Here is a 16,125-nt window from a genome sequence, read left to right on the forward strand (position 1 = left end):
GATGGGAACCTGGCAGGTGTGTCCTCGCACCACTGGGCGCACATCAGGAAATGTGGGGGAGCCCAGATTTTGGGCCTGACGCCAGAGGGGTCCACATCACAGACAGGAGGAGGCTCCCAGCTGGCTCCAACTGACCCCAGATGACCCACAACGCCAAGGCGATGTGTGACAGGCAGAAGTAACCCAAAGCAGAGGACCCACCTCACAGGACTGTGAGGAACCCAGGCAGGATCAGACTTTCACCGCAAGGCCCACATCAACAAGGGGATGGAAGCCATGCAGGAGTGTCCTCACAACACTGGGGCCACATCCACATCATCGAAATTTGAGGAATCCAGCACCTGTGGACTCAAACCAGGTGAGCCACATAACTAAAGGTCTGGGAGTGAGGAAGGCAGGAGGAGTCTCACAACAGAGCGCCCATGAAATAGAAAAGGTGAGGAATTCAGAAGTTGGTACCCCCCACCACGCATCCAGTAACACCAAGGCTATGGGATCCAGGTCGCAGTGTACTCACCCCAGAGGGCTCCACACCATGAAAATTTAAGCAAGCCAGCCTTTGGGACCTCAGATCAGAAGGCCCACATACCCAAGGGGATGGGAACCTGGCAGGGGTGTCCTCGCACCACTGGCCACACATCAGGAAAGGTGGGGGAGGCCAGGACTTAGGGTCGGACGCCAGAGGGGCCCTCAGCACCGAGGGGAGGATGCTCCCTACAGGCTCCAACTGACACCAGAGTGCCCAGGACACAAAGGCAACATGTGCCAGGCAGGAGTAACCTCAAAGCAGAGGACCCACCACACAAAACTGTGAGGAACCCGGCAAGATCAGAATTTCATCACAGGGCCCACATCAACAAGGGGATGGGAACCAGGCAAGAGTGTCCTCACACCACTGGGGCCACATCCACATCATCGAAAAGAGAAGAACCCAGCACATGTGTCTTCAAACCAGAGGAACCACATCACAAATGGGCTGGGAGTGTGGCAGGCAGGAGGAGCTACACAACAGAGGGCCCATGGAATAGAAAAGGTGAGGAATCCAGCAGTTCGAACCCCCCACCAGGTGTCGAGGAACACCGAGGTTATGGGATCCACGCCACAGTGTATTCACGCCAGAGGGCTCCACACCATGAAAATTTGAGCAAGCCAGCCATTGGGACCTCAGAGCAGAAGGCCCACATCCCCATGAGGATGGGAACCTGGCAGGGGTGTCCTCGCACCACTTGCCGCACTTCAGGAAATGCGGGGGTGCTCAGGAGTTAGGGTCGGACGCCAGAACGGCCTTCAGCACCGAGGGGTATATGCTCACAACAGGCTCCAACTGACAACAGAGGGCCCACGTCGCCAAGGCGTCGTGTTCTAGGCAGGATTGACCTCACAGCAGAGGGCCCAGCTCACAGAACGTTGAGGAACCCAGGCAGGATCAGACTCTCACCAGAGGGCCCACATCACCAAGGGGATGTGAACCAGGCAGGAGTGTCCTAACACCAGTGGGGCCACATTCACATCATTGAAAGTTGAGGAATCCAGCACATGTGGACTCAAACCAGAGGCAGCACATCACTAAGGGGCTGGGAGTGAGACAGGCAGGAGGAGTCTCACAACAGAGCGCTCATGATATAGAAAAGGTGAGGAATCCAGCAGTTGGAACCCCCCAGCATGCGGCCTGGAGCACCGAGAGTATGGGATCCAGGCCGTAGTGAACTCACACCAGAGGTCTCCACACAATGAAAGTGTGAGCAAGCCAGACGTTGGGACTTCAAAGCAGAAGGCCCCCATCCTAAAGGGGATGGGAACCTGGCAGGGGTGTCCTGGCACCACTGGGCACACATCAGGAAATTTGGGGGAGCCCAGGAGTTAGGGCCTGATGACAGAGGGGCCCTCATCACTCAGGGCCGGAGGTTCCCAGCAGGCTCCAACAGACACCAGAGGGCCCACGTCGCCAAGGCGATGTGTGCCATGCAGGAGTGACCTAACAGTACAGGGCCCACCTCATAGAACATTGAGGAACCCAATAAGGATCAGACTCTCACCAGAGGACTCACATCAACAAGGTGATGAAAAACATGCTGGAGTGTCCTCACACCTGTGGTGCTACATCCACATCATTGAAGGTTGAGGAACCCATCCCATGTGGCCCGAAAACAGATGACCCACATCACAAAGGGGCTGGGAGTGAGGCAGGCAGGAGAAGTCTCACAACAGGGCGCCCATGGAATAGAAAAGTTGAAGAATCCAGCAGTTGGCACCCCAAAGTTCGCGGCCCGGAGCACTGAGTCTATGGGATACAGGTCGCAATAAACTCACACTAGAAGGCCACAGACCATTAAAGTGTGAGCAACCCAGCCGTTAGGACCTCAGAGCAAAAGGCACACATCCCATTGAGGATGGGAGCCTGGCAGGTGTGTCCTCGCACCACTGGGCGCACATCAGGAAATGTGGGAGAGCCCACATTTTGGGCCTGACGCCAGAGAGGCCCTCATCACAGATGGGAGGAGGCTCCCAGCCTACTCAAACTGAAACCTGAAGGACCACGTCGCCAAGGCGACGTGTGCCAGGCAGGAGTCACCTCAAAGCAGAGGACCCACCTCACAGAACTGTGAGGAACCCAGGCAGCATCAGACTTTCACCAGAGAGCCCACATCAACAAGGGGATGGGCACCAGGCAGGAGTGTCCTCACACCACTGGGGCCACATCCACACCATCGAAAAGAGATGAACCCAGCACATGTGTCCTCAAACCAGAAGACCCACATCACAAATGGGCTGGGAGCGTGGCAGGCAGGAGGAGCCTCACAGCAGAGGGCCCATGGAATAGAAAATGTGAGGAATCCAGCAGTTGGAATCCCGCAGCAGGTGGCCCGGTGCACCGAGTCTATTGGATCTAGTTCGCAGTGAACTCACACCAGAGAGACCCACACTATGAAACTCTGAGCAAGCCAGCCTTTGAAACCTCACAGCAGAAGGCCCACATCCCCATGGTGATGGGAACGTGGCAGGGGTGTCCTGGCACCACTGGGCGCACATCTGGAAATGTGGGGGAGCAGAGCAGTTAGGGCCTGACTCCAGAGTGGACCTCATCACCGAGGGCAGGAGGCTCCCAGCAGGCTCCAAATGACATCAGAGGGCCCAAGTTCCCAAAGCGACATGCGCCATGCAGGCGGGACTACACAGAACAGGCCCACCTCACAAAACGTTGAGTAAACCAGGCAAGATCAGACTATCACCAGAAGGCCCACATCACCAAGGGGAAGGGAACAAGACAGGTCCGTCCTCACACCAGCGGGGCCACACCCACATCATCGAAAGTTGAGGAACCAAGCCCATGTGGCCTCAAATCAGAGGACCCGCATCAACAAGGGCCTGGGAGTTAGGCAGGCAGGAGAAGACTCACAAGAGAGGGCCAATGGAATAAAAAATGTGAGGAATCCAGCAGTTGGAACGCCCCAGCTGGGGGCCCTGATCGCCAAGGCTAGGGGATCCAGGCCGAACTGAACTCACACCAGTGGGCTCCAGACCATGAATGTGTGAGCAAGCCAGCCGTGGGGACCTCAGAGCAGAAGGCCCACATCCACATGGGGTTGGGAACCTGGCAGGGTTTTCCTGGTACCAATGGGCGCACATTAGGAAATGTGGGGGAGCCCCGCAGTTAGTGCCTGACGCCAAAATGACCCCCATCACCGAGGGTAGGATGCTCCCAGCAGGCTCCAACTTACCCCAGAGGGCCCAATTACCCAAGGCAACATGCACCAGGCAGGAGTGACCACACAGAAGAGGGCCCACCTCACAAAACGGTGAGGAACCCAGGCAGGATCAGACTTTCACCACAGGGCCCACATCAACAAGTGGATGGGCACCAGGCAGGAGTGTCGTCACAACACTGGGGCCACATCCACATCATCGAAATGAGAAGAACCCAGCACATGTGTCCTCAAACCAGAGGACCCACATCACCAATGGGCTGGGAGTGTGGCAGGCAGGAGGAGCCTCACAGCAGAGCGCCCATAGAATAGAAGAGGTGAGGAATCCAGCAGCTGGAACCCCCAATGCGCCATCCAGGAACACCAAGGCTATGGGATCCAGGTTGCAGTGTAATCACCCCAGTGAGCTCCACACCATGAAAATTTGAGCAAGCCAGGCTTTGGGACCTCAGATCACAAAGCCCACATCCCCATGGGGATGGGAACCTGGCAGGGGTGTAATGGCACCACTGGGCGGACATCAGGAAATGTGGGGGAACATAGCAGTTAGGGCCTGAGGCCAGAGTTGCCATCATCACCGAGGTGAGGAGGCTCCCAGCAGGCTCCCTCTGACCCCAGAGTGCCAACAACACTAAGGCGACGTGTGCCGTGTAGGAGTAACCTCAGAGCAGAGGACCCACCTAACAGAACACTGAGGGACCCAGGCAGGATCATACTCTCACCAGAGGGCCCAAATCACCAAGGTGATGGGAACCAGGCAGGAGTGCCCGCACCTGAGTGGGGCCACATCCACGTCATGGAAAGATGAGGGACCCAGCACATGTGGCCTAAAACCAGAGGAGTCTGATCCTGCCTGTGTTCCTCACAGTTTTGTGAGATGGGTCCTCTGCTTTGAGGTTACTCCTGCCTGGCACACATCGCCTTGGCATTGTGGGCCATCTGGCGTCAGTTGGAGCCAGCTGGGAGCCTCCTCCCGTCTGTGATGAGGGCCCCTCTGTCGTCAGGCCCAAAATCTGGGCTACCCCACATTTCCTGATGTGCACCCAGTGGTGCGAGGTCACCCCTGCCAGGATCACATTCTCATGGGGATGTGGGTTTTCTGCTCTGAGGTCCCAAAGGCTGGCTTGCTCAAATTTTCATGGTGTGGAGCCCTCTGGGGTGAGTACACTGCGGCCTGGATCCCATAGTCTCTGTGGTCCTGGACGCCTGGTGGGGGGTTCGAACTGCTGGATTCCTCACCTTTTCTATTCCATGGGCCCTCTGCTGTGAGGATCCTCCTGCCTGCCACACTCCCAGCCCATTGTTGATGTGGGTCCTCTGGTTTGAGGACACATGTGCTGGGTTCTTCTCTTTTCGAAGATGTGGATGTGGCCCCAGTTGTGTGAGGACACTCCTGCCTGGTTCCCATTCCCTTAGTGATGTAGGCCTTCTGGTGATAGTTTGATCTTGCCTGGGTTCCTCACAGTTTTGTGTGGTGGGTCTGTTCTGTGATGTCCCTCCTGCCTGACGCATGTCACGTTTGGGACTTGGGCCCTCTGATGGCATTTGGAGCCTGCTGGGAGCCTTCTGCCCTCGGTGGTGAGGGCCACTCTGGGTCAGGCCCTAACTGCTGAGGTGCCCCACATTTCCTGATGTGCGCCCATTGATACTAGGACAACCCTGCCTGGTTCCCATCCCCATGCGTATGTGTGCCTTTTGCTCTGAGGTCGTAAAGGCTGGCTTGTTCACACTTCCTTGGTCTGTGGCCTTCTGGTGTGAGTTCACTGCGGCCTGTATCGCATAGCCTCAGTGCTCCGGGCCGCCACCTGGGGGGTTCCAACTGCTGGATTCCTCACTTTTTTTATTCCATTGGCCCTCTCTTGTGAGGCTCCTCCTGCCTGCCTCACTCCCAGGCCCTTCGTGATGAGGGTCCTCTGATTTGAGACCACATGGGCTGGGTTCCTCAACTTTCGTTGATGTGGATGTTGCCCCACTGGTGTGAGGGCACTGCTGCCTGGTGACCAGCCCCTTGGTGATGTGGGCCTTCTTGTTGAGAGACTCATCTGCTCTGAGTTCCTCATCGTGCTGTGAGGTGGGCCCTCTACTGTGAGGTCATTCCTGCCTGGGAAACGTTACCTTGGCGATGGGGGCCCTGTGGTGTCAGTTGGAGCCTGCTGGGAGCCACCTCCCCTTGGTAATGAGGGCCCTTCAGGCCTCTAGCCCTAACTGCTGGGCTCCCACAACTTTCTGAGGTGCGCCAAGTGGTGCCAGGACACGCCTGCCAGGTTCCCCTCCACATGTTGATTTGGGCCTTCTGCTACGAAGTCCCAGCAGCTGGCTTGCTCACACATTCATGGTGTGGGGCTCTCTGGTGTGAGTTCACTGTGGGCTGGATCCCATATCTTTGGTGCTGCGGTCCGCCTGCTCGGTGGTTCCAACTACTGGATTCCTCACGTTTTCTGTTCCATGGGCCCTCTGTTTTTAGGATCCACCTGTCTGCCACAGACCCAGCCCCTTTGTGATGTGGGTCATCTGCTTTGAGGCCACATGTGCTGGGTTCCTCAACTTTCAATGATGAGGATGTAGCCCTACTGGCTTTAGGACACTCCAGCATGTTTTCCATCACCTTGGTGATGTGAGCCCTCTGGTGAGAGTCTGATCCTTACTGGGTTCCTCAACATTCTGTGACGTGGACCCTGAACTGTGAGGACACTCCTGCTTGGCACACGTCGCCTTGGCGATGTGGGCCTTCTGGTGTCAGTTGGAGCCTGCTGGGTACATCTGGCCCTCAGTGAGGAGGGCCCCTCTGGCATCAGGCCCTAACTCCTGGTCTTCCATTAACTTCCTTATGTGCGCCCAGTGGTGCAAGGACACCCCTGCCAGTTTCCCATCCCCATGGGGATGTGGGCCTTCTGCTTTGAAGTCCCAACGACTGGCTTGCTCACACTTTCATTGTGTGGGGCTCGCTGGTGTGAGTTCACTGCGGCCTGGATCTCATACACTCGGTGCTCCAGGCGGCATGCTGGGGGGTTAAAAATGCCGGATTCCTCACCTTTACTATTTCATGGACGCTCTGTTGTGAGACTCCTCCTGCCTGCCTCACTCCCAGCCCCTTAGTGATGTGGGTCCTCTGGGTTGAGAACACATGTGCTGGATTCCTCAACTTTCAATGATGTGGATGTGGCCCCACTGGTGTTAGAACACTCCTTCCTTGTTCACATCCCCTTGGTGATGTGGGCCCTCTGGTGAGAGCTTGATCCTGCCTGGGTTCCTCACCGTTCTGTGAGCTGGGCCCTCTGCTGTGAGGTCACGCTTGCCTGGAACACGTGACCTTGGCGATGTGGGCCCTCTGTTGTCAGTTGGAGCCTGTTGGTAGCATCCTCCCCTCGGTGCTCAGGGCCCCTTGGCGTCAGACCCTAACTCCTGGGCTCCCCACATTTCCTGAGGTGCGGCCACTTGTCCGAGGACACCCCTGCCAGGTTCCCATCCCCATGGGGATGTGTGCCTTCTGCTCTGAGGTCCCAATGGCTGGCTAGCTCACACATTCATGGTTTGGGGCCCTCTGGTGTGAGTTCACTGCAGCCTGGATCCCATATCCCCTGTATTCCGTGCTGCCTGCTAGGGGATTCCAACTGCTGCATTCCTCACCATTTCTATTCCATGGGCCCTCTTTTGTGAGGCTCCTCCTGCCTGCCACACTCCCAGTCATTTTTGTTGTGGGTCCTCTTGTTTGAGGCCACATGTGCTGGGTTCCTCACCTTTCGATGATGTGGTTGTGGCCTCACTGGTGTGAGGACACTCCTGCCTGGTTCCCATCCCCTTGGTGATGTGGGCCCTCTGGTGAAAGTCTGATCCTGTCTGGGTTCCTCACTGTTCTGTGAGGTGTGTCCTCAGTTATGAGGTTACTCCTGCCTGGCACACTTCGCCTTGGCGTTTTGGGCCATCTGGTGTCAGTTAGAGCCATCTTCTAGCATCCTCCTCTCTGTGATGAGGTCCCCTCTGGCGTCAGGCCCAAAATCTGGGCTCCCCCACATTTCCTGATAGGTGCCCAGTGGTGCGAGGTCACCCTGCCAGTATCCCATTTTCATGGGGATATGGGCCGTCTGCTCTGAGGTCCCAACGGCTGGCTTGCTCAAATTTTCATGGTGTGGAGCCCTCTGGTGTGAGTTCACTGTGGCCTGGATCCCATAGCCTCGGTGCTCCTGGACGCCTGGTGGGGGGTTCCAACTTCTGGATTCCTCACTTTTTTTGCCCTGGGCCCTCTGTTGTGAGGATCTTACTGCCTGCCTCACTTACAGACTCTTTGTGATGTGGGTCCTCTGGTTTGAGGCCACATGTGCTGGATTCCTAACCTTTCGATAATGTGGATGGGCCCCACTGGTGTGAGGACACTCCTGCCTGTATCCCATCCGCTTGGTGATGTGGGCCCTCTGGTGAGAGTCTGAACCTGCCGGGTTCCTCACAGTTTTGTAAGGTGGGCCGTGTTCTGTGAGGTCACTCCTGACTGAAAAATGTTGCCTTGGGGTCCTGGGCCCTCTGGAGTCATTTGAAGACTGCTGGGAGCCTCCTCCCCTCGGTGATGAGGGCCACTCTGGCGTCAGGCCCTAACAGCTATGCTCTCACACATTTCCTGATGTGCGCTCAGTGGTGCCAGGGCACCCATGCCAGGATCCCATCACCATGGGTATGTGGCCTTCTGCTCTGAGGCCCCAACGGCTGGCTTGCTCACAGTTTCATCGTGTGGGGATCTCTGGTGTGAGTTCATTGCAGCCTGGATCCAATAGACTCGGTGCTGCGGGCCACCTTCTGCGTGGTTCCAACTGCTGGATTCCTCACTTTTCTATTCCATGGGCCCTCTGTTTTGAGGCTACTCCTGCCTACCTCACTCCCAGCCCCTTGTTGATGTGGGTCTTCTGGTTTGAGGCCACATGTGCGGGGTTCCTCAACTTTCGATGATGTGTGTGTGGCCCCACTGGTGTGAGGACACTCCTGTCTTGTTCCATCCCCTTGGTGATGTGGGCCTTCTGGTGATAGTCTGATCTTGCCTGGGTTCCTCACCGCTTTGTGATGTGGGCCTGTTCTGTGAGGTCCCTCCTGCCTGGCGCATGTCGCCTTGGGCCCTATGATGTCATTTGGAGCCTGCTGGGAGCCTCCTCATCTCAGTGATGATGGCACCTCTGGCATCAGACCCTAAATGCTGGTCTCCCCCACATTTCCTGATGTGCGCCCAGTGGTGCGAGGACACACGTGCCAGGTTCCCATCCTCATGGTGATGTGGGCCTTCTGCTCTGAGGTCCCAATGGCTGGCTTGGTCACAGTTTCATGGTGTGGGTCTCTCTGGTGTGCGTTCACTGAAGCCTGGATTCAATAGACTCGGTGTTCCGGGCCAGCTGCTGCGGGGTTCCAACTGCTGCTGGATTCCTCACCTTTTCTATTCCATGGGCCCTCTGTTTTGAGGCTACTCCTGCCTACCTCACTCCCAGCCCCATGTTTTTTTTTTTTTTAACGTCGTTATTGGGGTACAATTGCTTTACAATGGTGTGTTAGTTTCTGCTCTATAACAAAGTGAATCAGTTATATATATACATATGTTCCCATATGTCCTCCCTCTTGCATCTCCCTCCCTCCCACTCTCCCTATCCCACCCCTCCAGGCTGTCACAAAGCACTGAGCTAATATCCCTGTGCCATGCGGCTGCTTCCCACTAGCTATCTACCTTACTACGTTTGTTAGTGTGTGTATGTCTATGGCTCTCTCTCGCCCTGTCAAAGCTCACCCTTCCCCCTCCCCATATCCTCAAATCCCTTCTCCAGTAGGTCTGCGTCTCTATTCCCGTCCCACCCCTAGGTTCTTCATGACATCCTTTTTTTTCTTAAATTCCATATATATGTGTTAGCATACGGTATTTGTCTTTTTCTTTCTGACTTACTTCACTCTGTATGACAGACTCTAGGTCTATCCATCTCATTACAAATAACTCAATTTCGTTTCTTTTTAAGGCTGAGTAATATTCCGTTGTATATATGTGCCACATCTTCTTTATCCATTCATCCGATGATGGGCACTTAGGTTGTTTCCATCTCGGGGCTATTGTAAATAGAGCTGCAATGAACATTTTGGTACATGACTCTTTTTGAATTTTGGTTTTCTCAGGGTATATGCCCAGTAGTGGGATTGCTGGGTCATATGGTAATTCTATTTGCAGTTTTTTAAGGAACCTGCATACTGTTCTCCATAGTGGCTGAACCAATTCATATTCCTACCAGCAGTGCAAGAGTGTTCCCTTTTCTCCACACCCTCTCCAGCATTTATTGTTTCTAGATTTTTTGATGATGGCCATTCTGACTGGTGTGAGATGATATCTCATTGTAGTTTTGATTTGCATTTCTCTAATGATTAATTATGTTGAGCATTCTTTCATGTGTTTGTTGGCATTCTGTATATCTTCTTTGGAGAAATGTCTATTTAGGTCTTCTGCCCATTTTTGGATTGGGTTGTTTGTTTTTTTGTCATTGAGCTGCATGAGCTGCTTGTAAATTTTGGAGATTAATCGTTTGTCAGTTGCTTCATTTGCAAATATTTTCTCCCATTCTGAGGGCTGTCTTTTGGTCTTGTTTATGATTTCCTTTGCTGTGCAAAAGCTTTGAAGTTTCATTAGGTCCCATTTGTTTATTTTTGTTTTTATTTCCATTACTCTAGGAGGTGGGTCAGAAAGGATCTTGCTGTGATTTATGTCATAGAGTGTTCTGCCTATGTTTTCCTCTAAGAGTTTGATAGTTTCTGGCCTTACATTTAGGTCTTTAATCCATTTTGAGCTTATTTTTGTGTATGGTGTTAGGGAGTGATCTAATCTCATACTTTTACATGTACCTGTCCAGTTTTCCCAGCACCATTTATTGAAGAGGCTGTCCTTTCTCCACTGTACATTCCTGCCACTTTTATCAAAGATAAGGTGTCCATATGTGCGTGGGTCTCTGGGCTTTCTATCCTGTTCCATTGATCTATCTTTCTGTTTTTGTGCCAGTACCATACTGTCTTGATTACTGTAGCTTTGTAGTATAGTCTGAAGTCAGGGAGCCTGATTCCTCCAGCTCCTTTTGTCGTTCTCAAGATTGCTTTGGCTATTCGGGGTCTTTTGTGTTTCCATACAAATTGCGAATTTTTTTGTTCTAGTTCTGTGAAAAATGCCATTGGTAGTTTGATAGGGATTGCATTGAATCTGTAGATTGCTTTGGGTAGTAGAGTCATTTTCACAATGTTGATTCTTCCCATCCAAGAACATGGTATATCTCTCCATCTATTTGTATCATCTTTAATTTCTTTCATGAGTGTCTTATAATTTTCTGCATACAGGTCTTTTGTCTACTTAGGTAGGTTTATTCCTAGATATATTATTCTTGTTGTTGCAATGGTAATTGGGAGTGTTTTCTTGATTTCACTTTCAGATTTTTCATCATTAGTATATAGGAATGCCAGAGATTTCTGGGCATTAATTTTGTATCCTGCTACTTTACCAAATTCATTGATTAGCTCTAGTAGTTTTCTGGTAGCATCTTTAGGATTCTCTATGTATAGTATCATGTCATCTGCAAACAGTGACAGCTTTACTTCTTCTTTTCCGATTTGGATTCCTTTTATTTCCTTTTCTTCTCTGATTGCTGTGGCTAAAACTTCCAAAACTATGTTGAATAAGAGTGGTGACAGTGGGCAACCTTGTCTGTTCCTGATCTTAGTGGAAATGCTTTCAGTTTTTTACCACTGAGGATGATGTTTGCTGTGCGCTTGTCATATATGGCCTTTATTATGTTGAGGAAAGTTCCCTCTATGCCTACTTTCTGCAGGGTTTAGCCTCAGTGCTCCTGTAGGCCTGGTGGGGGGTTCCAAATTCTGGATTCCTCACCTTTTTTTCCCCTGGGCCCTCTGTTGTGAGGATCCTCCTGCCTGCCTCACTGTCAGACCCTTTGTGATGTGGTTCCTCTGGTTGGAGGCCACATGTGCTGGATTCCTCAACTTTCAATAAGGTGGATGTGGTGCCACTGATGAGAGGACACTCCAGCCTGGACCCAATCCCCTTGGTATTGTGGGCCCTCTGGTGAGAGTCTGATCCTGCCGGATTCCTCACAGTTTTGTAAGGTGGGCCCTGTTTTGTGAGGTCACAACTGCCTGACACATGTTGCCTTGGTGTCGTGGGCCCTCTGGTGTCAGTTGGAGCCTGTTGGGAACATCCTCCCCTCGGTGATGAGGGCCACTCTGGTGTCAGGCCTTAAATGCTGGGCTCCCTCACATTTCCTGATGTGGGCCCAGTGCTGCCAGGACACCCCTGCCAGGTTCCCATCACCATGGGGATGTGGGTCTCCTGACCTGAGGTCTCAAATCTGGCCTGCTCAAATTTTCATGGTGTGGAGCCCTCTGGGGTGATTACACTGCAGCCTGGATCCCATAGCTTCGGTGTTCCTGGATGTCTGGTTGGGGGTTCCAGCTGCTGGATTTCTCAGCTTTTCTCTTCCATTTTCCTTCTGCTGTGAGGATCCTCCTGCCTGCCACTCTCCTAGCCCATTGGTGATGTGGGTCCTCTGGTTTGAGGACACATTTGCTGGGTTCTTCTCTTTCGATGATGTGGATGTAGCCCCAGTGGTGTGCGGACACTCCTACCTGGTTCCAACCTCCTTGTTGATGTGGACCCTGTGGTGAAAGTCTTATCCTGCCTGGGATCCTCACAGTTCTGTGAGGTGTGTCCTCTGCTTTGAGGTTACTCCTGCCTGGCACAAGTCGCCTTGGCGTTTTGGGCAATCTGGTGTTAGTTGGACCCTGCTGGGAGCCTCCTCCCCTCGGTGATGAGGGTCACTCTGGCGTCAGGCCCTAACTGCGGGTCTCCCCCACATTTCCTGATGAGCGCCCATTGGTACCAGGAAACCCCTGCCAGGTTCCCATCCCCATGAGGATGTGGGCCTTGTGCTTTGAAGTCCCAGCGGCTGGCTTGCTCACACTTTCATTGTGTGGGGCCCTCTGGTGTGAGTTCCCTGCAGCCTGTATCCCATAGCTTCGATGCTCCGAGCCGCCTGCTGGATCATTGCAACTGCTGGATTCCTCAACTTTTCTATTCCATGGGTCTTCTGTTGTTAGGTTCCACCTGCCTGCCATACTCCCAGCCCCTTTGTGATGTGGGTCATCTGGTTTGGGGCCACCTGTGCTGGGTTCCTCAACTTTCAATGATGTGGATATAGCCCCACTGGTGTGAGGACACTCCAGCATGTTTTCCTTCACCTTGGTGATGTGAGCCCTCTGGTGAGAGTCTGATCCTTACTGGGTTCCTTAAAGTTCTGTGAAGTGGGCCCTGTAATGTGAGGTGACTCCTGCCTGGCACACGTCGCTTTGGCAACATGGGCCCTCTGCTGTTATTTGGAGCATACTGGGAACCTCCGGCCCACAGTGATGAGGGCCCCTCTGGCGTCAGGCCCTAACTCCTGGGCTCCCCCAAATTTCCTGATGTGCTCCCAGTGGTGCCAGGATACCCCTGCAAGGTTCCCATCCCCATGGGGATGTGGGCCTTCTGCTCTGAGGTCCCAATGGCTGGCTTGCTCACACATACATGGTGTGGTCCCCTGTGGTGTGAATTCACTGTGGCCTGGATCCAATAGACTCGGCGCTCCGGGTTACCTGCTGTGGGGCCCAACTGCAGGATTCTTCATCTTTTCTATTCCATGGGCCCTCTGTTTTGAGTCTACTGCTGCCTACCTCACTCTCAGCCCCTTGTTGATGTGGGTCCTCTGGTTTGAGGTCACATGTGCTGGATTCCTCAACTTTCGATGATGTGGGTGTGGCCCCACTGGTGTGAGGACACTCCTGTCTTGTTCCCATCCTCTTGGTGATGTGGGCCTTCTGGTGATAGTCTGATCTTGCGTGGGTTCCTCACAGTTTTGTGAGGTGGGCCTGTTCTGTGAAGTCTCTCCGGCCTGGCACATGTCGCCTTGGGGACTTGGGCCCTCTGATGTCATTTGGCGCATGCTGGGAACCTCCTGCCCTCGGTGATGAGGGCCACTCTGGCGTCAGGGCTAACTGCTGGGCTCCCCCACATTTCCTGATGTGCGCCCATTGCTACTAGGACATCCTTGCCAGGTTCCCATCCTCATGGGTATGTATGCCTTCTGCTCTGAGGTCCTTATGGCTGGCGTGCTCAGACATTCATGGTCTATGGCCTTCTGGTGTGAGTTCACTGCAGCCTGTATCTCATAGCCTTGGTGCTCCCGGCCACGAGCTACTGTTTTCCAACTGCTGGATTCCTCAAGTTTTCTATTCCATGGGCCCTCTGTTATGAGGCTCCTCCTGCCAGTCTCACTACCAGACCCTGGGTGCAGTGGCTCCTCTGGTTTGAGGACACATGCGCTGGGTTCCTCACCTTTCGATGATGTGAATGTGGCCCCACTGGGGTGAAGACACTCCTGCCTTGTTCCCATCACCTTGGTGATGTGGGCCCTCTGGTGAGAGTATGATCTTTCCTGGGTTCCTCACAGTTTTGTGCGGTGGGCCCTGTTCTTTGTGGTCACTCCTGCCTGGTGAATGTCGCCTTGGGGAATTGGGCCCTCTGGTGTCAGTTGGAGCCTGCTGGGAGCCACATCCCCTCGGTGATGAGGGTCACTCTGGCATCAGGCCCTAACTACGGGGCTCCCCCACATTTTCTGATGTGCGCCCATTGGTACCAGGAAAACCCTGCCAGGTTCCCATCCCCATGGGGATGTGGGCCTTCTGCTCTGAGGTCCCCACGGCTCTCTTGTTCACACTTTCATGGTCTGGGGCCCTCTGGTGTGAGTTCACTGCGGCCTGGATCCCATAGCCTGGGTGATCCTGGGCGCCTGCTGGGGCGATACAACTGCTGGATTCCTCACCATTTTTAATCCATTGGCCTTCTCTTGTGAGGCTCCTCCTGCATGCCTCACTCCCAGCCCCTTGATGATGTGGGCCTTCTGTTGAGAGACTCATCTTCTCTGAGTTCCTCAACATTCTGTGAGGTGGGCCCTCTTCTGTGAGGTCACTCGTGCCTGGGACACGTTGCCTTGGCGACGTGGGCCCTCTGGTGTCAGTTGGAGCCTGCTGGGAGCCACCTCCCCTCGGTGATGAGGCACTTTCTGGCCTCAGGCCCTAACTGCTGTGCTCCCCCAAGTTCCTGAGGTTCGTCCAGTGATGCCAGGACACCCCTGCCAGGTTCCCCTCCACATGTTGATGTGGGCCTTCTGCTATGAGGTGCCAACTGTTGGCTTGCTCACACATTCATGGTGTGGGGCTCTCTGGTGGGAGTTCACTGCCGCCTGGATCCAAAAGGCTCGGTGCTCCAGGCCACCAGCTTCAGGGTTCCAACTGCTCGATTCCTCACCTTTTCTATTCCATGGGTCCTCTGTTTTGAGGCTACTCTTTCCTACCTCACTCCCAGCCCCTTGTTGATGTGGGTCCTCTTGTTTGAGGCCACATGTACTGGGTTCCTCAAATTTCGATGATGTGGCTGCGGCCCCACTGGTGTGAGGACACTCCTGTCTTGTTTCCAGCCCCTTGGTGATGTGGGCATTTTGGTGATAGTCTGATCTTGCCAGGGTTCCTCAAAGTTTTGTGAGGTGGGCCTGTTCTGTGAGATCCCTCCTGCCTGGCGCATGTCACCTTGGGGACTTGCGCCCTCTGATGTCATTTGGAGCCTGCTGGGAGCTTTCTGTCCTTGGTGATGAGGGTCACTCTGGCGTCAGGCCCTAACTCTTGGGCTCCCCCACATTTCCTAATGTTCACCCATTGGTACTAGGACAACCCTGCCTGGTGTCCATCCCCATGGTTATGTGAGACTTCTGCTCTGTGTTCCTAACGGCTGTCTTGCTCACAGTTTCATGGTCTGTGGCCTTCTGCTGTGAGTTGACTGTGGCCTTATGCCATATCCTCGGTGCTCCGGGTCACCAGCTGGGGGGTTCTAGCTGCTAGATTCCTCAACTTTTCTATTACATGGGACTTCTGTAGTGAGGCTCCTCCTGCCTGACTCACTCCCATTCCTTTGGTGCGGTGGCTCCTCTGGTTTGAGGACACATGTGCTGGGTTCCTCACTTTTTGTGGATGTGGATGTGGCCCCACTGAGGTGGGGACACTCCTTCCTGGTTCCCATCACCTTGGTGATGTTGGCTCTCTGGTGAGAGTATTATCCTGCCTGAGTTCCTCACCGTTTTGTGAGGTGGGCCCGGTTCTTTGTAGTCAATCCTGCCTCGTGCATGTCTCCTTGGGGAATTGAGCCCTCTGGTGCCAGTTGGAGCCTGCTGAGAGCCTCCTCCCCTCGGTGATGAGGGTCACTCTGGCGTCAGGCCCTAACTGCGGGGCTCCCCCACATTTCCTGATGTGTGCCCATTGGTACCAGGAAAACCCTACCAGGTTCCCATCCCCATGGAGATGTGGGTCTTCTGCTGTGAGGTCCACACCG

This window comes from Delphinapterus leucas, chromosome 21 (genome assembly GCF_059928025.1).
Source record: "Delphinapterus leucas isolate spDelLeu-1000000601 "Yukka" chromosome 21, BTC_Dleu_Yukka2, whole genome shotgun sequence".
Classification (NCBI taxonomy): domain Eukaryota; kingdom Metazoa; phylum Chordata; class Mammalia; order Artiodactyla; family Monodontidae; genus Delphinapterus; species Delphinapterus leucas.